This window comes from Artibeus jamaicensis, unplaced genomic scaffold, assembly GCF_021234435.1.
Source record: "Artibeus jamaicensis isolate MK-2021 breed Jamaican fruit bat unplaced genomic scaffold, CSHL_Jam_final scaffold_833, whole genome shotgun sequence".
In the NCBI taxonomy this organism is placed as follows: domain Eukaryota; kingdom Metazoa; phylum Chordata; class Mammalia; order Chiroptera; family Phyllostomidae; genus Artibeus; species Artibeus jamaicensis.
Genome location: NW_026522056.1, coordinates 25,594,120 through 25,619,211, shown reverse-complemented (window position 1 = coordinate 25,619,211; position 25,092 = coordinate 25,594,120).

Below are 25,092 nucleotides of genomic sequence, written 5' to 3'. Positions count from 1 at the left end.
ATTTTCTTTTTCTAGAACTTTGAGGTTAAATGTGAGTGTATGACTTGCTTTCATCCATGAACCATAAGCAGAAGTGATGTGTATCACCTCCAGATGTGAAGATCAAGGGTGAGGTGGATTCCAGTCCCCTTCCCACTGCCTTGCAAAGTTCCAGTTCCATCATTCTGGTCCCTGCTGGGAGGCCTGCTGGGGGACAGAGCCCCCACCCAACCCAGAGTGTGCACGCCACACAAGCAAGGCATACACCTTCATCGGAGCTCTTGTTGCTACAAAGCAACCTAAGCTTTCTTGACTGACCCCACTTGGGTGCTGCCCTAACACAGCATGACAAATGTGACATGGCCTTTGCGACCAGTTGGAAAGCAGGAAAGGAACAGATGCTGCGTGAAGGATGCGGGTGGTTCACAACATACAGTAGAAAAGGATTCGGTCAACTGTCACCGCCCTTGGCTTGGGCTGAAGCTCATACCGCTAAGAACTGGTGGCTGTAGGAGAAGAAATAGCAAAGCAGAAGGCTAATTGTGTGTGTTCATCAATTTTATACTGCATCTGGAAATTTCAGTATAAAAAAAGCTAATGTAAAGAAGAAGATTCTGGGCCTAATAGCAGGAATAAAATAGGATTCAGGGCAAAAAGTTAGGGACTTGCAAGGTCAGAGGTAACAAACGTTTGTCAGTCATAAATGAAAAGTGATAAAACTAAAGAGGTACCTGAGAGTTAAAGTTTGCTATTAGCCTTCTGGCAAGTGTCAAATCAATGCTATAGTCATCAGACTCATTGTTCAAATATCTCAATAAGTTCAGAAGCCTCAAAACAGAGACATTTTTGGTGTGGCCCCCGGTAAATCCTTTGAATTTAACAATTGGGGTGGAAGAAGACTCAATAGGGAACTTGAAATATAAGTTTTATGATAAAGACCAGAGGAAAGAGAGCCATCCACGTAGCAAATCTGGGAACTGACCAGAAATACAGCGTTCGATTTAGTATTTAACTCACGGAGAGAAACGGAATAAAGTAGATAAGCAGCTGAGTAACGTCTTACAGAACGGCATCATGAAGTAAATACATAAACAGCCCCTAAGCTGTAAGCAAGGATGTTTGAGAGGTTGGGACTCCCGGCTTCAATGGGAAGGAAGCAGTCCGAGAAAACTGATCAGTTCAAGGACAGGAAGAAACTCTCTCATGCTCATGACCTGCAAGGTAGGTTAATAACAGGAAATGAAGCATCTCCTAGGAGGGAGAGTCAGAAAACAGGGGTCATTAATGGGCTGAAGAGCCCCTTTTGGGAAAAAGATGTGTGGCCTAATAAAGACATAGTATGCACCAGCATGTCAGCGTTCATCCCCAGAATGCCCAGCAGCCAGCAGGATGTCAGAATGGCTCAGATCTCGCACAGCAGCGCTTTTCCGAGGGGGCGGGGGCACCCACTGTTGTGGTACCCGCCGGAGATCACCGTTCATATTGCGTATGCCAGGACTCTAACACTTCCCTTTCAGTGCATAGATTTCTAGGTGAAGGAAAGTGTGATCTTTATAACATATATTAACTTTATTTTATATCCCTCAATTTTAATAATTGTATGTTGCCATTAAAACAGGATAGTTACTATTTTGTGTTTATTATATTTAAAAAATGCTTTGCATCAATATAAAAACAAATTCAATTAGGAAAGGGACCAAACAAGTGTTATGATCACTATGTTTGTCAATTGTTTCATATAACAATCGATGGGAATTAATTTAAAAGAAGCATAGTCGTTATCTAATTACACAAAGTTTGAACCGAACTGACAAAATAAACCATTTCCTCTACAGAAATAAATGTGGTAATCAAATTTGGCACTTACATCTGATGTTTTACGTTTTTTAAGGGACTTTCGCAAAATATGGTGTATAATCTTACTGCATTGACTTTAATATTGGCATTAAATAGTTAAATAGCAATCATTTCAAAATCCACTGGGAAGGATCTTCTCACCAGTTATTTTACAGGGTCACCAATTTTTTTGAAAATTCAAGACAATCTTATAGGTCATGTGACAGTGGAACTGAGGTAAAACTATTTGTCAAAAGCTACCTTGCAAATCAAAGTACAAAATGAGGCTGTCATTCAAACACATTAGACTGTGTTTGATCTAAAAAATCACTAACATACATTTTTGCATAAGAAGGCAGTACAGTTTTGCCAGTTTGATTAGTAATCATGGAGTTTTCCAGAATGGCTCAGTGCCTGTAACATTGCGGGTCTTTAATAATAATGCTGGAGGTTGATAATTGCAGGAGGTTGAAACAAACTACCTTCAAATCCGTTTGAACACTCAGAGTCATATCTCTTGGATTCATGATGAAGGCAATGCTCTCAATTTCAAAATTGAATAAAATCTACATTTCTACACAGAAGTGCAGACATTCAATTTCTGTAACATCAAATATTACTTAACTTGGAAAAACAATAAACACCTATTAGAAAAACAAGATTGATCAATTTTGAAACCTGAAAACTGGTTCCTCATATTAATAATTTGGCTAAGTGGTGATGGATGGAGGTTTGACCTGGTGTGGTAAACATAATACAGTGTACAGACGATGCGTTGTAGAATTGTGTACCAGAAACCTGGTGATTTTGTTCACCAGTGTCATCCCGATAAATTCAATAAAAACAGAAAAATAATTTTGGTAAATTTGCTTGTGTTTCTTTGTACTATTTTATCTAGATACACATGTGTATATCTATATGTCCACACAATATTTTATTATTTTAAAATGTCAATTTAACATTTTAAAATAGTGAATTAACTTTTAATCTAGAAGGTAACAGATTTTTTTGTTGTTGTTGTTAGTGAAAAGCCAGGTCTGACTACCACTATGAACTTCCTCTGATTGGATGAGGTATCATCTTTTCATGAGTAACGGAAGCCAGTATATATAATACCACATGCTGTATCTGCACAAATATTGACTGACGTGGGTAATAATACTAAAATATGTTCAGAAGCATCCAAATTCTCTACTCTTGGCTATTTAGATATTTGTTGTCTGGATAAAACACAAATTAGTATCTCTCACTGAGACTATATAATTAGTTTACACAGTAAACATGAATATGGAATAAAAACTACATTATTGCATAAGTCCTAGTTTTGCTTTTACTCACTCTGAAACATTTCCAAGTCAATTAATTTCTCAAGGTCTCCATTTTTTAATCTATAGGTTTGGAAGTATAGTATTAAGTTATAAAGTTGCAAGTATTCAAGGAGACAAAATATTTAAATACTTAACAAAATTCCTGGCATAAAATAAATTATCAATAAATGTTACCAGTTAGATTTCAAAAGTGACATTCATACTCAAATTTACATACCAGAAGAATAAATGTATGAAAACCTTACTGGCTAAAAAAGGAAAAAAAATTTGACTAATTATCTATAAAATGGAAAGGCAATGAGCGAACCTAAATAAATTCAATTCCATGCTCTATGAGCAATTATATAATGTAGGTCAAGTGTTATTTTTCACTTGGCTTAAACCATTTATTCATATTTTCATCTCTTCTTCCCACACATATATTAATTAAAACATCTATATTTTAAATTATTTTCCTGAACTTTTCCACCACCTCTTAAAAGTTTACCTACTACATTACTTTTTCTATTTTCAAGTGCCACCCAATTTTCCAATTAAATTTAATTTTATGTATATTTAACTATTAAACTCACTGCTCCCAGGCTAAAATGTGTGTTCCCATATGAAAGCAATCATAGGCAGAAGAAAAGAGATGTGTATAAGTGCCATTTTAAATTTTCTAACTCAAGCAATCATCTAAGATTTTGTCATTAATTTTACAAGTTTATGATTCCCATCTTTTGATACTGGCAATGTTTAAGATTCTGCATGGCAATCCCTGGTTGGTGTGGCTCAGTGGATTGAGTGCCAGCCTGAGAACCAAAGGGTTACTGGTTCGTACCCAGTCAGGGCACATACATGCCTGGTCTGCAGGCCAGGTCCCCAGTAGGGGGCACATGAGAGTCAACCACATATTGATGTTTCTTTCCCTCTCTTTTTGCCTCACTTCCCCTCTCTCTAAAAATAAGTAAACAAAATCTTTAAAAAAAGATTCTGGGTAGGAAGAAGAGTGCCAGGAATTCCAGAAAATCTGAATCAAGAAAATGAAATGCATGACATGAAGAGTGGGAAGAAATCCAATGAATCAACAACATTCAAGTATGTGAAATCTACCCCCATCCTGTGCCTAAGGTAGAGCAGAATATGCCAATAAGTACATCACTCACTGGCCCCCTGAATCTCCCCCCAGACTTACCAGACTTTTCAAGACAGGCAGTGGAATCATTCAAACAGAATTTGCCATTGGTATCTTAGTCAGAATAGTCATCTGTCCTTATATAAAAATGTTATATTTTCATAGTTCTCACATAAAAATAGCAATAATGAATAGAGAATAAGAATGAAGTTATTTGCTGTTTTGATAGTTAAATTAGTTGTAATTTTCCTAGATCTTATTGATGGCCAATTTAAACACATGTGTAGAAATAATTTATCATGGGTATGTGAGACATTTATTAAAAATATATTTGTGGTTACAAAATTTGGAGCATAGAAAAAGATTAGGTATTATTCATGTGGGGAATTTTGTATGGAACATAGTTATGATGTCTTCCTTGATAAATGAAGGATACAGTAATCCAATAATGAGTATTTTGGTTTAAGATGTACAATTAACCAGAAATAAATTTGTTCTGGGAGGCAACACTGGCCAGATAAATGTTTTGGTTTATATTATTGCCCATCTCTAATCATCAAGGGAGATAATGCATTTGAATCAATTTCCTCAATTGGATTTCAGGAAGAAAAGAACCATTGAGAAGGTAAGTCCCTATTCCTGACGTACCAGCAGAGAGATGCCCACTTGGAGCTGGGTTGTTTGGGATGAGATGGTGAAGGAAGTGGTGTCTGGGATGATCGCCTGTGAGTAGAGCAGCTGCTATGCCTAAATTGCTATTTAGATGATACTCAGGTACCTGCCAAGGATCCAAAGCTCTTTCCAGTTTAATTAACTTCCTCAAGGTGACACAGCTAGGAAGTGTCCAGGAAGGAACAAGAACTGGCAGGGGTGTGACTAGAAGTGTCCTGGCTTCAGAGACCACCTGCCATATCGCTTCCTGAGATTAAGACTGTCTGGCCCCAGGTTCACACAAGCCAGGTGATTAATGTTACTTATTTTTTTGCCTTCTCCTTTCTACATTGGCCAATAAATAGCCTAAATTCACTATTTCAAGAAATTGGTGCAGAGTGGACTCATTCTGGTCAATGCCAACAGGTGACTTAGAGCATCTAAGAGTCCAAACATGTTCCCCTTTTATCTACCATTCAAGGCCACGTGCAAGCTACGAAGAAAGCATCCTCTGTATAGCAGTAAGCAGGCACTTAGGAACCCAGAGAAAGATCACACAGTTTCCTAGTGGACAAAGTGCTTCACTCCATTAGTGCCACAGGCTGATTAAATCACCCGCATTACATTTCAAAGGCGTTTCAGCCAATTAAGCCAGTTCAATTCATCTCTGCTTTCTGGGGTCATAAAGACTTTAGAAACAAATTTATGATCTGGCCTGTTATGAAATGACTTGTAGAGTTGTTTTTAAATTAGAATAGCTAAATTAATGATAACAAAAAAGTTTAAAATTATATAAAATGAGTATTTTTCTTTTCACATTCAAAGCCACCATGATATGGCCTTAATTACATTCAGAAAATGCTTTTTTTTTTCTTTCTTTCTCTGAGCAGACTTAAAAAGCAGTGAACTGAGAAAACCAACCAACTGGAACAAAGGAAGAAATAAGCTGAATTCATTTTCAGTCAGGTGACCTTATTATGGAACTATCTTCTTGTAGCATTTGGTTTCCCTGAAGCATAATTCTACCGAGCGGCACACAGGAGAGGGTGGATTTGATCTCTGAAGTAACATGTATCTAGGTATTGTAGTTTAGCTGATGAAGTTGTGCAATTTCTAGAACAATACAGGTATTGCTTTTTATATACCTATGCAAGTTGTTCAGTTCACCACAAAGGACCACCTATTATCAGATCTTTGACCGAAATGAAAACAATACGCTAACCAGGTGCGGGTGAGAGAAATTCATGTAAATTGACAGCAACAAATGCTATATGAATAAAGAAATTTCTATTTCATTCTGCTAAAAAGAGCCGTGAGTTTTTATTGTTCATGATACAGTTTATAAAGAGTTTAAGTATTGTAGGTATTTTATAAAGGAGGAGGTACATCTTGACTAATCTTTGGTAAGTCAAACTATCAGTAAGTGCCCTCCCGCTTGGGGACATGCCCCTGCCTTTTCCTTGCTCCCTCTGTCCCCCCAGCCCCCCACAGCGCTCCCTGGGCCTATCTATGCAGCCCAGCTGGCTCACTTTTACTGCCTTTGCCATTTTCTAAGTAAGCTTTCTCTTACAATTTGAAAAATAACTATCACAAAACTATTTATCTTTCTACAGGGAACTCACCGCTAGAAGTCTGAATACAGTTAAGCTTTAGATCAATCCTTAGAGTACCTCTCAGTTATATAAACTCACTAGATTCCGACACCCATCCTTGATGGTCTTGAAATCCATCTGTCTGGTAATTGGTTAGAGTATACATCTGTCTCCTTAGAAGAGACATCATACCAACAGTGGCTTATACAATATGAGTTGCTGCTGTTGTTTAATTTCCCTCGTTCTCTTTTGTGTAACCCTCCACAGGTGGTAGACCCTGGGAGGGTGTGATGACTCTGGAAAGTCCCCCTAGGTAGCATCCCTCTTTCATCCTACACTCCAGCATCCCAAGGTCATTTCCCTCCAAACCAGCATCCAAGATGGCAAACCTGCCCGTTCTGAACTTCAGTCAATGGAAAGGGGAAAAGGGAAATGGAGGACACTTTTTACATTGAAGAACACAATTCAGAAGATGTAGATTTCATTTGCAATTACATTATCACTTCAATAACAGTTAGAGGGAAATATTAGCCTGCAAAGGTAGGTGAATAATGTTGTCCTGTTTGGCCAGCCTTGTTCTCAAACTCTTATTATCACAGAAGAAAGGGAGAATGTAAGGAAACTACTGGCCAACTCCACTACGGATGGGACACAGTATGTAACCATCTAAAATACGGTGGTAACAAGGGAAGATGCTCTAGGCAGTTAGAAGAACCATTCCATACAGTGCAGTGTATGTGGGAGCTACTCACACCAAGTCTAGTAACGAGGTGTTGAAAAGTGCATCTTTTGATAAAGCCACCATCTGCAGCTCTCACAGACCGAACACCGACAAATGCAAACTGACACGACTGAAATGGATTAGTGTGCGTATCAACAATCTCTTAATGGCTTTCATCCTTTCTATCACATTTGACCTTGCCCTTTGGAGGCATTTGATATATGATTAATTATTCATGTGGAACTCAATCCTTGAACAACTACTTCCCGGAAGCAAATATAGATGCGTATTAGGGCATCAGGATCGATTAATTATTCATTGATTGTGTGCCTTGTATTTGCCTCATGTATGCCCAACTCTAAGTTAGGAGTCCGTGAGAGACAAAAATAACAGAATCTGTGCTCTCTGACCTCCAAGGACTTACGACAAGAACACTAAACACAATGTTTGGGCTGGGGTGGTTGTGACTGATCATGTCAATGTCCATCTTCATGACCTTCCATTCAGCCCTGTGTGTCTGAGCCAAATTACACCATGCACCCAAAGTGGCTGGAGAGGAGAAAGGATGCAAAACCAAAAATCTGAAAATGAACAACAATGCAGAATTGGGTGGTAGTGAGGAAAAATAACACAGATCCAAATTTTAGATTAGGATTTTAATTTAAAAATCACTGTTTTTGGACATTCACCCCTTCATACTCAATGATCCAGTGCCAGGCACTGGTTGGGTGCTTAATAAATATTTGTTGAATTAATTATCCTCAATCTCATCACTCAGAGATAAAACCACCATTGCATGTTTACTTTATCTTTATAGTTCTATATATCATACATAAATGGGACCATATGTTGTAAACACAAAAAGATTTTAATAAGCTATTATCACCATAGAGGAAGAAATGGCGAAGCAAATCCACAACACAGATGTAGGTACCTGAATAGGTTACTGGTGGAAGGAAAGAGGAAGAAAATGAGTAGTCACGTGCTGACAGTGGAAGAGGAAAACAATTTTAAAAAAGGAAAGGAAGGCTGGAGACGAAGGATTACTGTCTCGAAGGAGAACAGGTTGGGACCTAGGACAATAGGTCAGGTCATCAGCGACCTATCAGAGAAATAAAGAGAAGAAAAGCCCGTCTTTGGACCTTTCTGAATAGGCTAAGTTTTGACTCACGGAGGGGTGTACTCTCAAATCCTGAGTCTGGTAGGGCTTCCATAGGTTGGAGCCTATCGAGATCCTCATTTTCTCTTTGTTTAAAGTTACAATTGTTCTTTCACACATTTTTACATGGCCAGTTATGCTCACGTAGCTTGGTACCTTGGGGAAATGCCAGGAGTCTGTTATTGAGAACTAGTTTTCTCTGTGGTCAAAGGGTCAACAACTGACCATCCCACAACACAGGGATGTCGTGGGATGAAGCAAAGGGCAGTTCTGCCAGAGGTTAGCTTCAGTGGGGGCTTTATCACTTCCCCTTTGTAACAACTCCTGGGTTGGTCCTTTCATAGATCACTTTACGTGTGATGTTTGGCATGAGTCCTGGAATGGCCAGCACACCAGTGAGTGGAAGATAAAGGTTGTTAGTCCACCTGCTGGATGTTATTTGATGATGAAGGACTGGGTGTTGGAACGCAGCTGTGACAGCTGACAGGACAGGTTGGTGACTTGAGAGAGAAGAGTGTATGGTGGGGGCTGATGAACACAAACATTAAACAATACAAAGCAGGTTAAGAACTGCATTGCAAAATTAGCTCCACAATTTCTCATTCTGTACCAACCTCAGAGTTATTTGTCGTTTTTTCAAGGAAGCCCTTGGAGGCTTATTTTGGCCCTCATTCCATCTGATAATGATGTCCCTTGATGGCAAAGCGACAGAGAATTTATAGTCTAATGTATCAAAACATTCTAAAGACTGGAAATATTTCCAATTCACATAATGAGAGATAGAAGTGTTTTTTCGACTGTGCTGATAAACAAAAGTGGCTGATCCTTGTCATCTCCCATGTGACAGGGAACAGACCCCCATCTCTAGACCACAAAGGTGGTTGATCTACCAAACAATAAACCCAGTTGTTCAGTCCCCACACCCACCAAAGGAAAATGACGTGTTGCCCAGGTAGAAGCCAGACAACGTCCAAACCAGGCAAAAACAGAAACAAAAGCACAAACGACAGAGACAAGTGATTCTGAGAAAGTGTCAGTGAAGGGGAAGTTTATTCTACTTGGGATTCATTCCCGATTTATTTCCCAGCACAAAGAATTAATGACATAGTTAACCGTGTAGTCTAATATAAACCAATTTTTCTCTCTTTATATACACTTGTTACTTCCACCTAGATGAGTCACTTAATAGAATTTTGATTTCTACTATGAGGACATAAAATTGTAAAAAGATCTAACTAAATATTTTAAAAGATTTTATTTACTTATTTTTAGAGAGAGGGGAAGGGAGGGAGAAAGAGAGGGAGAGAAACATCAATGTGTGGTTGCCTCTCACATGGCCCCCACCAGGTACCTGGCCCACAACACAGGCATGTGCCCCAGCTGGGAATCAAACGGGTTACCCTTTGGTTTGCAGCCCACGCACAACCCACTGAGCTACACAAGCCAGAGCTAACTAAACATTTTTATGTGAAAGGATACTAAACTACAAAAATGTAACATCCTTAAATTTGGAAGACCTTAGATATTACCAAAACCTTCCTGCTCCCATATTAATAACATGCGAAACTTGGAAACACTTCAAATAATTACATCCAGCATAATTTTGGACACCTTTGAACTAATGTTCCGAATCGTGTCTGCAGTTTAAACTATTGAAGGATGGGCAATGTTATGCTAGGATTACACAGGCTGGTTTCATTGAAGGCATCAGCATGATGGGATGCTCTACCTGAGGACTCCCATCTGAGGAGGGACTGGCTTCTCCAGAAACCCTAGGCTGTGAAGGTGGCAACCACAGCACAGCTCATTTCTCTGCCTCTGAGCAGCACCAAATGGTTTGGCTGAAATTAGAAACGTCTCTCCCACTACAACATATTTGTACAGTACACGTTAGTGTGATATAAATGAGTTTATTTGCTTCCTAAGTAGGGAATGATGTCAGTTTAACCTTTAAGAGCAGAGACTCCGGTCAAACAACTGGAATCTTGGCTGTGGAACTAATTCTCACCTTTGAGGCCAGGTATGTAACACCTTCCTTGAGAGGGTTTTATATTTACATTTGATTTAGTTAATTAATACTCTAAATTTTAGTATAGCACCCAAATTCACTGTACTTTTTTCTTTCCTGTTCGCTGGGTTGATTATATTCAGATGCACCAAATAATTGTGGAATCTCCTTTCAATAGCAAGTTTAAGGCAAACATTAATCTACCAATTAATTACTGTCATTGTACCTCCAAATAAGTTGATATATGTGCCTGGGAAAATTGGTGTAGACTAGTCTGAATTTAAAAACTTGCTATTAAACGTCCACAGGGCGTGTTCTAAGGAAGGGGTGCGTTCTAAGGAAGGGGCGCACTCTCTTGGATTTCTGCGATTTCAAAGAAGAATGTATGTGTTGTAGTCCTGGGTGTTGTTTGTCAAGTGTGTCTGGCCTGTGACTTCTGGGCCCCCGGTGGCCGGGTAGGCCATATGTCTAGTTTTAGCCAATGAACTGTGAGCAGAAATAATGTGCATTGCTTCCAAAATAGAACTCATAACTGTTGAAGCAAGGCGCACCTAGAGAGCTCTCTTTAACCTTTGCCAAGGTGATTGACATTCTTCAGGACAGTTTCTGTTCTGCCAGCTTGAGTCCCTGAGTTACGAGCGGCCTGGGTCTCTGAGCTGCTCCCCTTACTGATAGACTTGAAGCAAACCCAGGGAACTCAATCTTTGCCCACGCCCCTACGATTTTAGGGTTGTTCGTTAACTACTGCATAAAGTAGCCTATCTCAACAGACATAATGAAAAACTATTCCTCGGGCTGTGCCAGAGATGTTCTCTTTATTCTTTATTAATGTTAATCAGTCACTCTATATATTTGGTACCTGGAATTTTTCTTTTTAAATTAGAGCCAAACTTCATGTAGTATGGTAAAAAGTCATTCTCCAAACCAATTTATAAATGTTAGAAAAATAACAAACATATATTTAAATACAGTGCAAATACATTAAAATAATTGTTTGAAAATGTTGCAAATACTATGTTTAGATTTCACTCATAATTTTTGGTAACTCGTTAATATATTCAGATATTAAGATTGTCTGCATTTTATCAAAAATTCAGCCATAAATGACAGCTTTTCCAAGTGCAGCTCAAATCACTTGCAACCCAACTGAAAAAAAGATGTGTTTGTAGTAATTAAGGTTTTGATTTTTTAGCACAGACATTCATAAGCTTGGATGAAAAATTTCTATAATCACTATTTTAAATGTTTCTTTTTATAGTAACTAAACTCATCACCATGAAAACATCTCACAATGTAATGTGCTTTACAATTAAAGAAAAAGTGCTAAGCATTTGATTTTTGTGTAATATTTTAATCATCTTTTGAAATGTTAAAATATTTCTAACATAAGAATGCATGTTTAGAAAAATGTAAAATGACCTGATTTTTTTTATAAACAAGTCAAACAAGGTGGTTGGTCTACCTATATTTTTTGTGCTTTTCATTACTCAGCATTATTAAATCTTGCTGCATCTACCCTCTCTTTTTTCAGACACCCTTGCGTAGATTAAGAAGGTTCTTACCTATTTCTTGGCGTATGGATTTTTATATCAATCTATGGCAACAGAGCCTCGCATTTAATAGCATGGACTCTAGTCAGACAGCTTAAATATCAGTTGAGTAGGTTACTTTTGCCTCGGGGGCAGGTTATTTAACACCATCTATGAAAAATTTCACATTTACACTTAATTTGATTAATAAAGTAAAACTGGAGCTATATTTTTCTTGAGTAATATTTAATAGTATGTCTTTCATGAAATTTTTAACTTAAAGAAAAATTATTGAAAAAGTGGTTTATAATATTTTCTTCTAATACCTCTTAGATCTGTAGTGATGTCCCTGTTTAATTTCTTGCTAGTATTGTCTTTATGTTTTTTAGTTTTTTAAAATTATTTTATTGTTGTTCAATTACAGTTGTCTGCGTTTACCCCCAACCACTGCCCGCACCCCAGCCAAAGTCACCTCCCTCCCCTGCTTCCACCCTCCTTGGTTTTGTCCATGTGTCCTTTGTAGTTGTTCTCGAAAACCCTTCCCCCAACATCCCCTCCCACCTCCCCCTGGTTACTGCCAGATTGTTCTTAATTTCAATGTCTCTGGTTATATTTTGCTTGCTTTTTTCTTTTGTTGATTAGGTTCCAGTTAAAGGTGAGATTATATGGTATTTGTCCCTTAATTTTTTAATCAGTCTAACTAGAAGCATAATGATCCTGTTTTTGGTTTCAAACAGCTTTTGAATTTATTAATTTTCTCTATTCTTATCTATTTTAGCCATTAATTTTGAGCTCTTATCTTTATTATTCTCTTCCTTATGCAAATTTTTACTGCAGTTTGTTTTATTCACAGGTAAGTTTGAGGTTTAGGCAGCTGATTTTAAACTTTTTATTATCTTCTAGGAGAAATTTCTGATCCTTTTATGTTATTTATTTCTAACAAAATGTAAAACAGATAAATAGATGAAAAAGAAATGCATTAATAGAGGTAAAAAATAAATAAATAATTTTTTTTTTATTATCTTCTAAATGGTTCTCTTAAAGGTACAAATTTCTCTCTAAGCCCTCTTTTACATTTATACAACAAATTTTAATGTTTGCACTTTAATTTCATTAGTTAGAAATAGTTTTGGATTTTCTGGAACATATTTATTTTAAAGTTGTTTGATTTCAAATGATTAATTTTTAATTCATTTCATTATTAAAGTCACAGAACTACCTTTTTTATTACATCAAATCTTTGAGATTTACTGAGACTTATATTATGGTATATCTTGTTGAATAATTCTTACCTGAGAGAAAAATATGTTGAAATCTTAAAATATAGTTATGAGTTTGTCTATTCTCTTTTTGGGCTGTCAGATTTTGTATCTTTTAAAGATTTATTTATTCAGTATGTATTCGGGATTCAAATATATGCTGATAAATTGAAGCCCAATGTAATATAAAATGTTCTTTATTATCTATTCTAACAATTCCTATTCTGAAGTTCACTTTGACATTAATTTACTCATTCTAGCTTTCTTGCTATGATTAACTAAGCTTAAATATATAATTTTTTGTTACTGGTTTTACTTGTAATCTTGGAAAACTGCATGCCCATAAGTTTCTTCAAATCTATTTTCATTCTTTTTATAACTCCTCACTAATCTATTTTTATATTAAAAATAAGTTTATTTAGACAGCACATAATCAGAACTTATATTTTTTCCAGTTTGGCAGGTTCTCACTTTTAATTGCTTAGACTATTTATATGTAAGGTAATTTCCTATATGTTTGGAATTAATTCTAGCATTTAAAAAAAATCCCGTCTGTTCTTTATTCTTTCATTTTCTTCCTGAATATATTTTTAGGATAGTATTTTTATCTTCATAGTTGGCATAATTACTATAATATGCATTTTATTTTACGTGTTTAGTGTTTAATCCAAAATTTGTAATATACATTCTTATATTATTATAATCTACCTTCATAAAATAAAATCATAGTTCACCTAAAGGAAACTTGACAATCGAGATAAATTTGCCTCCTATCATTTATTCTATTGTTGCCATGTATTTTACTTTTATACATTATAATTCCTACATTCATTATATTTGATGTTAATTAATTTCACTCAAACACAAATATTTCTCTCTTACTGTAGAGATCCCAGTTTCCATGTGATACCACTTTCCTTGAGTATGAAGATGTTCCTTTAATATTTTTGGTAAAAATTGACATCTGCAGGCAGCTAGATCAGCTCGATTGCTTCACCTGAGTTTTTCTTTGCCTTTGCTTAGAAGTTTCCTGCCTTGGAATTGAAGGTCCACAGTTTTTTATTTCAACATTTTAAAGGTTGCATTGTTTTTGGCAAGGAGGTCATAAAAATTTCTATCTTTGTTCCTTAGTATGTAAAGATTGTGTGATGTGTGAGTTTGTGTATGGATGAATGTGTGTGCTTGTTTTAGCTGCCTTGTTTTCAACAGGCTGACTAGGATGTAAGGTTGTATAATTGCCTTCATTTTGACACTGTGTGTAGGTTGTACTGAGTCTTGGATTCCTAGGTTTCTGGTTTTCATAAAATGTGAAATATTTTCCAATATAATTCATGTTCTTCTGCCCCTGCCCGCCCTTAAGACGTCAGTTACATGTTTGTTATTGTCTCACAAGTCACCCAGACATTTTTCACACTTTTTTTAAATCTCTGTGCTTCAGTTTGAGTATTTTCTATTATTGTGTTTTCAAGTTCACCAGTCATTGCATCTTTAGGATATATTCTGCCCTTAACCCCATTTAGGGAAATTTTAGAACATAAATTGTGTTTTATTCTTCTAGAGTCTTTGTCTGCTAATTCCATCATTTTTACTCCTTAGATTTTTTTTTCATCCTCTGACTTCTTCCCTTATATGGGTCACATATTTCTTTTTGCTTTTTTTGCATGTTTATTAAGTGCCAAGTACATGGTGAACATTATTCATTCTCAGCTGCTCTGTGCTAAATTCAGTTGTATCTTTTTAAGTATGTTTATCTTTTTAAGTATTTTAAGGACTTCATTCTAATAGGCAGTTCAGCTATGTACAGATCAATATTTACTGGGCTTGTTTTTAAATTGTTTATTCATTTATTTTGGGATGGGGGATGGGAGTATGTCATTATTCTTGGGACATGCCTGTTTTACCCCACTGCCAAAGTGAGACCCTTCTTTTGTCTTTACTCTGTGCCTCATGTACTAAGCAGATACTCACCATTCTGGCTGTTCAGATCTCTACAGGTTCCTTTTAAGCCTACTTGGCCTCATGGAGTTTAATCCTGAGTATGTACAGACTGGGGTTTGAACTCAGAGATCTTGAATCTGGGCAGAGTTGTTTTTTTGTCTGTGGATTTCCTTCCTCTCAGGTTCTCTGACCCACAGATTCTAGCTGCCTTAACTGTACAGAACACTGAGTTTAGTTCTCTTCACTCAGGGAAACTGTTGAACTTGGGGTGTCTTCTCCCCACAGTGCGGTCTACAAACTCTCCCAAAGCAGAAATCAAGGCTCGTTGTAGGGTTCAGGCATCTGCTTCCCTTCTCTCAGGAATCTCAATCCCGCCTTGCCTGTGGTACAATGACTGAAAACTGTCGTTTTCTATCATTTACCCAATTGTGTAGTTTTTCATATGAGAGGATTAAGGACAGATCCTCCAAAAGGAACTCAAATGGCATAAATCCCCTTCTGGGAGTTTCTTCAACCGGGGAGGAGGGCTCTTGTCACAGGACAGACTTAGACGTTGACACCACACCCAAACACACTTTGTCACACGCTGTCATTTTCCCTGGATATTTCCCATATACATCTAAGGGGTACATGTTAATAAACTGCTATTTTGTTTTATCTTATTAATCAGCCTTTTATTATCAGGGTTTCAGCTAAGAACTCAGAAAGATACATGTAAAACTTTTTTCTCTCTCAAACCATAAATAAGTCTCTTGATATAGCATGATGGGGCAAGATCAGGGCACGGTGGTTTGAACTCTTTAATCCATGTTTAGTTTTATTATGTATTTTATTCATAGAAACATGTTTACTTAGCCATAACCATTGCGAGGTACTGTTACAATTACTTCACAATATTTAAGTTCACTAATATCCATAATAACCTAGTATTATCATCCTCTACTTTCATAGATAAAGAAGGAAGTTAAATTATGCCCCTAAATTTTTTACAAAGAGAGTAAATGTAAGGCAAGATTTTTAACCCAGGCAATTAAACTCTAAAATCCTTTTCTTACATGGATTTACAGGGCTACATGTAGTTTTGTAAAAATAATAAGAACTCAATAAATATTTGTTGAATAATAATTCATGATCAAGTTATTAATTTACATTATAGTCTTAAATGTAATTATTAATAATATGCATACTACTCAGTACTTTTTTAGATAATTAACTATGGTTTCATTTACTTGTAAAAATAAAAAAAGGATCTAATCATTGCACTAAGAAAGAAATGATTTTATTTTAATATCTGATAGACTGAATATATTATGGGTAGACAAGTAGTACCACTCACTTGAAATTTTCTAACATGGCACATCTAATCTTAAACAACTTCAGAAATTTATCAGGGATTCTAGACTCCTCTAAGCATTGTATTTTGAACCATTCTTACATGTTGGTAAAGACACTTAACCTTCTTTCAGTTCCCACTTCTGAAAAAGGAAGCTAAATGATTTATTCTTTAATAGTTTATGAGGCAGCTCTCAGAGAGGTGAGCAAAAGGCTCCCCATACTCATGAATTCTAGAGCCGTACGGGAGCCTGAGAGCTTACTCTCCTTTTGGGGGTCAAGTTGCTTGTATGCACATGCTTTCACTTCAGTGTTTTTTCTGTAGAACTTCCAATGCTATAAGGAATTAAACAAGAAAAATATGGACCCTAAACCATTTACTTATTCTTTATATAGACCAGTTCTGACTCAATACTTAAACCTGAAGTATTTAAACTATAAAACTTACATAGACTTATTCTTACAGTCCATAATCCAACATTTCATCCTTAGTTTTGGCCTTAACAGCTAATTTTTATTACCCTCCTTTTGGGAACAACCTGTCTTCTCATCATGCAACTTTTCCGGTCAAGCTCTCACCAAGAAGAATTATACTTAAGTCCTCTCCTTGACCCTAAGGTACTATTCCAGTATCTGTCAACTTACCTCCTCTGTCCTTGATTTGCTGTTCTTCATTTGAGTGAGGCTCTTAATGAGGTCTTTAGTCTCTCCTCCTGAATTTTGTTTCTCTGTGCGTGTGGATGTGTGTGTGTGAGGCTTAACCTCTGTCTTTAAAACTTATCCCTTACTATCTAAACCTGAATATTGCCTTCAAGGTCTGTGAATGTATTCCAAGACCTATGACATTTTATTACATATATTGAATTGATCATAAATAGAGAATAGAATCTTTTATTCTTTTAACCTGCCCTCCAGATCCTCAAAAGACAACGTATTGAAACACCATATGCTGCTTTTCTTTGCACCCTTGGAATTGTACTGTTTATATGGAATGAAAGAATAAAGGAGAGAGCACTGAGAATTTAAAAAGCATGAAAATGTAACAGCTATGGTAGATTATAAAGTATAGAAGTGAAGAGAAAATTAATGACTAGCCAATTCATTGTATCAGTAAGAAGACTTTGAATTCTGGATGGGGACACATTTAGTGGAGGAATTTGTGGTTCTGTTTAACTTGAGTTGCTGGCAATGCAGTAAGGCATAACACTTGTACCAGGGCAAGAATAGTATGGGAAATGTAAAAGGGCAAGAATAGTATGGGAAATGTAAAAGCTAAAGAACTGAAGACACATGGACATGAACCAAAGGGGGGGATGTGGGAGGGAGGGGGTGTGCAGGGTAGAGGGGAATGAAGATGGGAAATGGGACAACTGTAATAGCATAATCAATAAAATGTATTTAAAAACTTGTAACTCTAGAATTTTGAAAATGACAAAAGTGTTGAAGAAACAGACTTATATGTTTCACAAAGAAAGGAGAGTTGAAGACATAAAAGCAGATGAAATTTTATAAAAAGGTAATTTTTGAAAGTGTGTGAACCATAGGCACAATATTGAGAAATGGGGACATTAGAAAATAAATTATCACAGACCAAAAGATAAGTAATAGAATGGAATATTATTAAAGAAAACACAATCTTTAATATAAAATACATACTAAAAAAATAAAGCCAAGGAGCCTATATACAGTTAAAGATATTTCAGAAAATGACACTTGTCAAAGTCTATTTTCTTTAAATAGTATTTTAATTCCTTACCTAACTGTAAGATGAGAGGTGATGTTACTTAAATCAGTGATGATTTTATTAAATGTGGTGCCCTTTAGGACAGACACCTTGGAAAATAAGTGTTTTTAATGTTGCATTACATTTTAATAAGTTGTGCCCAGCTCCTGGCTTGTAAGGAATCCATGAGGCCTGGAGTTCCTGATTTTCTAATAGAGGCTGATTCCACCAACTGCATAGTCTGGACCTGTGTAATTATTTCCAAATTATTGGTACAGTGTGGTCTTCATCTGCCAAGGAAGGGCTTGCTGGTGGGAGGAATCTATGTACTGTCCAAAATGAGTCACAGAAATGGCCACATTTCATTAATGTTAGAGCCAGGTCAGGAAATTCTATTGAACTGCCTGGTTGTTATTTTCTGAACCTGCAAGTGACCTTGCCATCATCAATTCATCGTCTCTCAGTTCCAAAGTAGCCGTTTTTATCTGCTCTGTAGAAAATGAATACGGGCCCTTAAAAGGTTTCCTTTTCCTCTGGTGCTGAAGCTTTCTTTGTGGAGAGTGCTAGAGAAATGTCCTGGGAAGAGAGGGGTTCTCTTCCAAACTGTGGCGAGCTTGCTTGATACACTCCCTCTGCCCTTGACTTTCCCCAGAGTGCAGCTCTGTCCGTGTGAGCAGCTCATCCAGCCTTGGGCACCTGCACCAATAGATAAGGGCGGCAGGACCCATCTGCCAGCAGCTCTCCCCACCTTCCCCAGGTCAATGTTGCCTCAGAGCAGATCCACCCCCAGGCCTTGGGGGATGCATTTCCAGCATCCGCCACTGCCAGTTTTCTGCCATTGCAGGAGCCATGGTGGCACCCTGTCCAATGAGGTCTGAATGCCAGCCCAGGATGGAAATGCGTGTGGAGATTTTCCTTGGGTGTTCAGGTCAATACCAAGGCTAGTGATGGTTCCTTATGGCTGGCACTCCTACACTCTTCAGAGTTCTCTTTACTTATGAGCCAATCCATCATTATTCCAGCCTGTTGTTAGAGTTAATAATCTTTACGTTAAATTTTCTCTCTTCATATTGCTGCATGGCCTCTCTCTCTCTTGATTGAGCCCATGCTTACACACTGACCAAAAGACATCCCGGCATCAAGTCTCTGAAACTGTGGTGTTATGCAATATAAATTGGATATTGTGCTAGTTATCATAATTAAAAAGCACAGCCTTACCAAAATCTATATCTGACATGGATTATAAATCTCAATTTGAAAGTTAAAATAATATAGCTTTTGGAAGAAAATACCAGGGAGCATACTTATGGCCTTGGAAAAGACAAAGTTCTCTTACACAGAACTATTACAAAAACTATTAATCATAACATTTAAAAAATGACAAACTGTATTAAGTTCAAATAAGACATTTCATTCATCAAGAGACACTATTAAGTGATCAAAAGAACAAGCTGACTTGTGATTGGTGTACAGAAACAACTCCCTGCACATCACTACAAAGGGTTGACAGCGCAATAGAATAAACGAGAAGATTTGACATTTTACAAGACAAGATAGACATCTAAACGGTCTGTAATCATATGGACGTGTGTTTGACTTCATTAGTCATTAGGGAAATACCTATCAAATTAAAACGTGATGAGTATTACCACTACAATGATCGGAATAGGTAAAATGGGGCAAATAATAAAATAAAATAAAGGTAGACAATACTGAGTACCAGTAAAGACACGAAGCAACTGGAATACTCAGACATTGTTAGTGATAGTGCAGATTGGTGCTTTTCTAAACTGTTTGCCAATATCTACTAAAATTAATATATGCTTAGAGTATCACCCAGCATGTAAGATTACCCAAAATATCTACAGAAATGTTTATACCAGCACTAAATAGAATAACCCAAGATTTGAAATAACCCTGCTGTTCATCACAAACTAAATGGTAGAATAAATTATAAGATATTCAAGCAATCAAATACTATACAGAAATGAGAAATTCCAGGCTATTCCATACATGAGAAGCCAGGGGGGAAATCAAATACTTAGAAGTCATCCTTAATTAATGAAAGTCAGCCTCTGTAGAAAATGAATATGGACCCTTAAAATGTTTCCTGTTCAGCTTGTCTTCAGACTTTCTCTGTAGAAAATGCTAGAGAAACACTGCGGGAAGAAAGGGTTTTGCTTCTGAATTGTGGCGAGCTTGCTCAACGGACTTTTGCACTGTGCATGGCTTTCGCGGAGCGCACCTATGCCAATGTGAGCAGTAATCTACCATTAGGCTTCTGCAGCCCCTGGGGCTTCTCCAGTGACATCTGGGAGAGACTGGGGGTTCCTGGAGAAGCTGCTAATACTTTGGTTCCTTCTCTGAGCACTGGGATGCCTTGTGTTGACATTTTGAAATTCACTGAGGTATACACTCATGATTTATACAGTTTCCTGGATGCGTTGTTATACTGCTACCAAACAAGGTTAAAGACAATCATAAAGATAAGATGATTCTTCCAAAGACTGAGAAATATCTTTCTCATATACGTGTAATATGTGATATGCCTGTCCAGTTCTCTGAAGTACTGGCACCTCTGATGTCATATTGGTCAATGAATTATTATTAATTCCCAACCATCTTTACTGATGTTACTTTCTAAAGGGTCCTTTAATTGACATTAGGCACTTTATTTTCTTCATTGGGTCTATTCACAAACCATTTAGTTACCTGTGGACAGTTGAAGTTTTCCATTTCTCAGAGATGCATGTGGCAAATAACAAAGTTACATCATTTTGAGAAAATTGTCTGGTTCCCATCGAAAGCACCCAGAAAGAGATCACACGTCACACTTTGTAAAATGAAATAACAACAGTTCTTGCCTTAGACATTCACTACTCAAGTCAAGATTTAAGGGCAAAGAAACAAGTATGTGAATTGAAGCACATGCGATAATAAAAGCTGACATAGTTGTCATGTAAGAATCCTTTCATTTTGCACTCCATAGGTGGCTTAGTTAGAATCTCAGGGCACGCAGAGTTCAAGTTCTAGGGCCTTGATTCCATGATGAAGTGCATTTTAAGACAGAAATGATGTGGAGCTCAGTGCTGAATCAATGTGCTATGATGGGTGCTAAGCTTGCAGTTGAAAGAATGACTCACTGCTAATGTATTTATTATTTATGGATTGCATAGTGGGCCAACAGAGAGAAGGAAGAGGAGAACTTGCAAACTAAAATCAATACAAATAATAGCCTCTCACAAGAGAAAGCTCAGGGGCTTGAGTAGTTCTCTTTCCTCGCACCATCTTTTTCTCTCCCACTTTTTTCTCTTTCTCCACTTTGGTCTAGGAAATATTCTTTGTGGAGGAGTGTTTCACTATTTTGCTCTATTATATTCTTTGAGAATAATAAATTGACTTTTTTGCCCTGCACTTTGATAAAGGATTCATTCTAAATTAAAATGGTAGCAGGAAGAACACCCTTTCGTTACTTCCATACTCCACTATGATTTGTGGAAAGCAAATGTTGTACAGTATACAGTTTTTGATACCAAAAAGATAGTCAACTTAATAATCACATATACAAGAAATGATACATTACTCTTCCTAATGACCTGTTAAGATATATTAGTCTCTTTCTAATTTTGTCAGAAGTTTACATAAAGACTTAAATTAAGAAAATTTAGTTATATTACATGAATATATGATTGTCAGTGTCTCCACATAAAACATTAAGGAATTTTATTTTCCCTAATAGTACCATACTGACCATGGTTTCACATCAGTGCAAATAGTACCTCGGTATTAAGTATATTATTAATAGAGCATTATGGAAGTTACTGATAGACAATGAGAAAATAAAATATATTGAATACTGCAATACAGATTTTTAAAAAGCAACTTTGCAATATTTTACTTCTATTCACTAAGGCTATTTAATAATTTAAGGAGGTAAATAGAAACAGAGTTTATGTGTCTATTTACTATGGGAAATAAACACTGTTTAAAATTTTAAAAACTCTCAGCTATACACTAGGGTTTTTTGTACAAATCATTATAACAATATCAAAAATATTATAGATATAATTTTCAATATATGAAAAATCAATGTTTTGCAAAATTATATTTACTTGAATATCCATTCATATCAAATTCTTTGGCTTACTTACATACCTATATTCTTTACTTAATCATGTTTACAATCAAATTATCGTCTTGACTTAGTTTCTTTTATTGCTTTTTAGTTTAAAATGGAACTGGTTTAATATAACCACCAAGGCTGATGGTTGATAGAGTCAAGTTATAAAGAGTTTGTGGACCAAAGAAAGACATTGATTTTGATCCTGAGCAAGCTAAGAAGCTCTTAGGCGTTTTCACTGGTGACAAATACAAGATTTCAATGTTTCAAACTTCACTTCAGCTGCTTATTGGACAATGGATGGAAGAGGACAATGGAAGAGCTGGGATAACAGCAAGAAATGATGGGCTGAGTTGGTGGCAGCAGAGACGGTAAAACTGGCTGGGTTTTCCGCATCTCTCTGAAGGGTTGACTGCCCCGAACAGGGCATTTGTGTGACTTGGACACATGGTGCAGCGTAAAGAATTGAGTACGGAAGACAAAGATGTTTGACCTGAAGTTTGAAAAGATGAACTGCTCTTCAGTCCGACGAAAAGACAGAAGGACAAGCAAATTTCAGGGAGAAATCATATTGAGATCCCCATCAGATGCTTACTGGACATCCACATAGTGAAGTTATGAGACAGCTCGGTATAAGAATGCACGGTATATCTGAAACTCATATAAAATAATATTGAATGCAAACTGTAATTTAAAAATTAAAATTAAAATAGTTAAATAATGAAATAAATAATTTAAAAAAGAAAAGAAAAGAATCCAGAGCAAGGAAGATGACGCAGCTAGAGGTACACGTTTCCCAAGGCACGCCGCGCGCCATGCTCCTGAAAGTCACACTGGAAGAGTAAGGATTTGGTGTAAATTTCACTGAGCCTTTCGGTTCCTGCCACCAAGCGAAGTATATGTGTATTTGGGAAGGAAGGAAGAGATTAACTCTCAGTACTGTCAGAATATTCATATGGTTTACACATCTTTTAAAATGTTAACAAGACCTTAAAAATATATGATGGGTATGGACTGCTTCACTGTTTGATGAAGCTGTGAAAAACTGACAGGTTTAAAAATCCATTCATTATATTTTAAATTTCCATAGCACTCTAAAGTTTTATGAAAAATGGCCTTTACCCCACATAATTAAAACTTATCTTTCTTACAGATGTGTAGTGCAAAATATTCATACTTTCCTAACTTGTAGGAAAATACATACATCCATATCATCAACACGTAGGAAGTGGATAATATAGACACCTCTTGTTACCTTGTCAGTGTGCTCTGTGTAACATCTGCTGAACCAGGGTGCCCAGGGGAAATGCAGGGCGGGTTCCCGTGAGCCTCTGGTCACATCCTTTTCATCAGCTGATCAATACATAAGTTGTTTTATATGTGCTTCTGTTCAGAGACACCTTATCTAATATATATTGTTGATTCACCTACGTCAAATTCATAGCCAACATCCCTGTAACTATTGTTTAAAGGAAGTTTATCTAATGCAAGTCACCCTTTTTTATCCCCGTAACTCACGTGACTGCCTTTCTTGTACCAGACAGCACTACAGCACAGTGGGACGCCATTTTTAAACAGCAAAATTAAGTGCAAAAAGCTCAGAAATGTGAAAAGTGTGGCACTAAGTAAATGATGGGAAGTTTGCAGTGTGGGAGCTGAATCTAGCGAGCAGAGTGTCGCGTTTCTGACTTCGGTTGGGAACATACGAATCATTCATGTTTTTACAGACACTGGGCTTATCTCTATGATTGACTGGGAATGAACTGCAAGTATGGATTTGGGGGGTTACAAATAAATTTTAACGAGTAGGCAAATTCGCAAGTACAGAATCAGTGAATAATAGGAATCGATTGTTCATATCTGAATTTATTCTTATATTCACACTAAATATCTATCTATTCTTCCCATACACCCTAAATATAAAATACTCCATTGGAGAACAGGAAAATAATAATTAAAAAAAACAAGGCCAATATAATATCAGTACTAAATTTGCTCAAGGAAAATGAGAATGAGGGAAATGCACACTGGATATTAAGAAAGAAAAAAGAATGTTGGTCTATACTTTTTTAGACCTGATGTGATTTTTTAACCAATATTTTTGGTAGTTTGACATAATCACTCCTAAGAATATCACAGGTTTGTTACCTCTGTTAATGGTATTATACTTATTTCACTCTAAAAATGTGTTACAACTATTGTCTATGCAACCATAGAATGCTGGTCTCTCAGGAGCTCCAAACTGGGGAGCTGCTAAAGTGTTAATGATATTCTGGGGGGAAAAACAACAACGGGAGGACTAGCAAGTGTGAACATGCTGTTTATTACTCACACCTCCGGGGAGTGTGCCCTGGGTGGTGGGTCCCAGTGAGAGAGACCACAGCCCCCTGTGTCTGAGACTTGTAAGAGGTCCCAGACAAAGGAGGCACATGTCCTATGGGTGTCTCTAAACCATATCACCTCATTGTAAAGAAAAAGTTCAGGAGCAGACATAGAGCCAAAAGCCGCTCCCAAAAGATGATCAGGAGGAAGGCACAGTCTATTTCCCAAACAATACCCATGTCTTCTACACAGCTGCCCTCTGACTAGCCCTCAGCCACGCTCAGTCACAAGAGGGGACGGGCCATGCCCACTGACCCCCCCACAATGCTGTGTTGCTTGGTTTCATATTAACCCCAATTACCAACACTATTGCAATCCTCCCATCAAACTCATATAGAATTTTAACATTTCCATACTGTCTTAAGTTATAGTTTGTCTATTTGCCAGCAAGAATAAAACCAACTTGTCATTTTTAGAGTTT